The 3801-nt window shown below is 50.7% G+C and overlaps 1 pseudogene; it reads left to right on the plus strand.

Moving 5' to 3' along the window:
- The first annotated feature begins 3419 nt into the window (after positions 1 to 3419).
- The window catches only part of LOC117284475, an 806-nt pseudogene continuing 424 nt past the window's right edge, over positions 3420 to 3801 (plus strand).

Below are 3801 nucleotides of genomic sequence, written 5' to 3' on the forward strand. Positions count from 1 at the left end.
GGGGCTATTATTCTTTTTTCCTTTTTTTTTTTTTTTTTTACATTTTGTATAGAAACAAATTCATTTAAGCAAACTTATTATTATTATTATTTTTTACAAAATATATATATAGAGAGACGCTCCCCCCCACCCCGTATACCCCTCAGGGCCCCTGTGGGGCCGAGTCTGTGGGCCCCAGTGGCCGAGCTGGATTCTGTGTACTGAGTATGCAGGCATGACTAGGCTCCCGTGTACCGAGTACACGGCCCTGGTATGTACCAAGCAGGCACCCTTGGGCGCACCCTTTGGGGCCAGGGGTCAGGGGAGACTTGGGCGCCTCCTCCCTACCCTGTCACTTCACAGCATTCCAGTCCCGTAGCCTTGTAGGGGAGCGGTCCTTTCTCCAGCCTCCCACCCTTCCAGAGCCCGGGCTATGTCCCTTTGGGAATTGGGGGGCAGCTGTTGGGAAATGGGGTCAGGAGAGGTGGGTGCATCCCACGCTGTCTCCCAGTCGGGAACACTGGGCAGAGCAGCTCCGGCATGGATGGCACCTTCTCCCCTGGTTCTTCTGTGGCCCAACCTCGTAGCAGATTAGAAGTATTTTTAGACTATTTTTGTAATAAGGCTTCTGGTCACAACCCCTGTGTAGCTGAATTCCCAGGCCCTGTGTTGTACAGTCCCATTTCCTTATCACCTAATAAAGGCATAATTAACACTTGGTGTGACCTGTCTGTGTCAAGGTGGGGAGTGGGGGTGGCTGTGCTTGCCTGACTAACTTTTTTGGAAAATGACTCCACTGTTTGGACCGGTGTGCTCATCTGGTTTAAGATGAGCCAATCAGATCCCATTATTGGAAAACCGTCCTACTGGAGATACTCAGGGAATTTTCAGTTGGTGGAGCTTTTAAGGTCACAGGACTAGGATATAGCAGTAGCTGGACAACCTGCTCTCCAGTCCCCTTTCTGTCTCTCAGACAGAAGCTTTCTTTCTCTCAAGAAATTCTTCCTACTCTTAAAAAAAAAAAAGGAAAGAAAAGACATCGTGGTAGTTAGGCTGGGGTGCAGCTCAGTGAGTAGAGCACTTGCCCTAGCATGTGACAGGCCCTGGGTCCCATCTCCAGCGCTGCAAAACGAAAACTAACAAGTACCCAGTCTCCACAGTTTGCCTTCCTGTTTTCCTTTCTTTCCTTCCCTCCCTGCCCTTCCCCTCCACGTCAGTCTTACTGTGTTTTAGTTGTTGTTGCTGAGACAAAATACCCAATGCCCAAAGTTAAAAAAGGAAAGGTTAATTTAGCTAACACTTTGTAGAGATTTTAATTCATGGTTGGCCTCCTTCCTGTAAAGCAGGGTGGCATGGCAGACGGGCCTCGCAGAAGGAAAAACGGTTGAGGAGGGGGATGAGGATAACATGTAATTTATTAAACAAACAAACAAACAAACAAACAAAAACAACCAGTTCCCAGCAGGCAGAAGGCAGCACGGCAAGCAAGGGGCCTTAGTAGCTCCTTTCTGCCCATTTTACAGTCTCTCTAGGCTACCGAGGTTAGGGTGGGAGCCAAAGCAATCAGTAGACTGATTTAGTAATCGTCCAGCACTCTTAATCTCAGTATTGCACCATGAGTCAGTCACACTAGATTCGGCCCAGCTCTGAGAAAGCCCCACCTATGAGGCTCTGGGGGCCGTGTAGACACAAGCCGGAACACCTTCCCTTCTCCCCTCCCCTTCCCTTCCTTTGTCCTCTCCTCCCCTCTCCTCTCTTCCCCTTCCTTTCCTCTACTCCTCTCCCCCATGTACTCTGTCTCTTTCTCTCTCTCTCTCTCTGGCCTCTACTCATGGTTTCCCCACTTAAGGGCTATTGACATTTGGGCCAGACTGGTTTGTGGTGCGGAGACTTGCGCCTTGTGGGATGTTCGACGGCATATCTGGCCTGTGCCAGATAACAGCAGAACCAACTCCTCAGCCGTGACCACTAAAAATCTTGCCAAACACTGACAGTTACCCACTGTTAGGTAGAATCACCCCAAGGGGGAACCGCTGCTCCAACTCATCACCATGGCAGTGGTTCTGGGATATGCTGGTCCCTCTGGCTCTCCCTCATTCTGCATGGCTGGGGATGGAGGCCAGGACTTTGTGCATCTGGCAAGTGCTGTACCACTGACCTACACTCTCAGCCCTTTTCGTGCATTTCTTGAAATCTGCTGCATAGTTAGTTGGCAGAGGCTACCAGGTTTGCAAAAGTATGATTTCTGTGGGTACAATTGACCAAAGTTCACTCACTTCTCCTTTGGCTAAGTCCTTAGAGATGAAACACTTTTATATTTTTATCTGTCATCTATTTTACTGTGGGGGGATTAAACCCAGGGCCTCATGCATGCCAGGGACAGTCTCCCTCAGGGATCAAACTCAGGACCTTGTGCTTGCGAGGCAGGTGAGGCACCACTGAGCTACATCCCTGGCTTCGTTTTTTGTTTTTTTTTATTAATTTCTGAGGCAGGATCTCCCTATGTAGCCCAGGCTGGCCTTGAACCCATGGTGTTCCTCTTGCCAGCCTCCCAAGTGCTGAGATGACAGGCCAGTTTCAAGTTCATCTGTCCTCTCCTTGTTTACTGGACACCTGCTATGTCAGGAGAAGTCCGTGGGAGCAGATGAATTCTCACAGCATCTGAAGCTGGCTAGGGGCTGTGTAGGAGAGGAGCACTGTACCCTATAGAACTTGCCTCTCTGGCACACGACCACAGTGTCAGGCAGTTAAACACCACAGCCTTGCACCTGGGGGTTTTCTCACGTGGGAGTAGAAATAATCCTCAGCAAGTGAGATGAAGAGTGGCCGGGTAAAGGCTGCAGCCGCGTCACCCTCTCTAGGGTTACATTCGAGGTGCTCTCTGCAGAGTTTGTCCAAGGATGTCCTCAGATGCCCTTGCCTTCCTACTGGGGCTTTCTGAAATGATTTCTCAAATCAGTTCCTTGTATTTGAATCTGGTTTCACCAGAGCCCGTCTTAGCTCTGTGCCTGAGTAAGAATGAAATTCAAACCCTCTGTTGGGGCTCAAGCCCACCTGGGGATCATTTTTCACAGGGGTTATGGAGATGGCGGAGAAAATCATTTCCCCACCTGCACTGTTCACCATCTCTGTGACTCCGGCTTGCGAGAAATAACTATCAGAAGAGTAGGACAGGCATTTAGCTCAGTGGTTCCCTTGCCTGCCTCACAAGCGCAAGGCCTCCAGTTCGATCCCCGGTACCCCCACTCCCCACCAAAGAAGAGTGCCCTGCCATCCCAGAACTCGGGGAGGCTGAGGCAGGAGGATTGTGAGTTGGGGCCCCACCTGAGCAACTTAGGGACTTAACAAGACCCTGTCTCTAAAAAGATAAAAACGGAGAAACCGAGGCGGCGGGGAGGCCATTGCTGCACCCCAAGGTGACTTGCCAGTCTGAGCTCGGCATGGTGGATCCTCGCCAGCCGGGGACTGGCTGCTACCAGGTGCTTCCGACGAAGAGGACAATTCAGAGTCACCTGGCGTAGAGCAGCCGTCCCCTGCAAACTCAGCAGCACAGGCTGTGCAGACTGCTCCTTCAGCACGAGCACTTGAAAGTGATACTTCTCCACCTTACAGAGGTCGCGTTACCGCGGAAGTTCCTACAACCGGGGACACAGAAGTTTCCATTGGATTTTATCCAGTGTCACTCCCCATTTCCCACAGAGTGGGGAGAGCGGCCGCCTCTCTTCCTATGGACGATGAATCGGAGAAGGCTAAAGCCGCCACAGGGGAGCGGAAACATCACAAAGGTAATGGATATATATCTGTGCAATACATCTCAGGAGT

This window comes from Fukomys damarensis, unplaced genomic scaffold, assembly GCF_012274545.1.
Source record: "Fukomys damarensis isolate Sample0158 unplaced genomic scaffold, DMR_v1.0_HiC HiC_scaffold_37, whole genome shotgun sequence".
Classification (NCBI taxonomy): domain Eukaryota; kingdom Metazoa; phylum Chordata; class Mammalia; order Rodentia; family Bathyergidae; genus Fukomys; species Fukomys damarensis.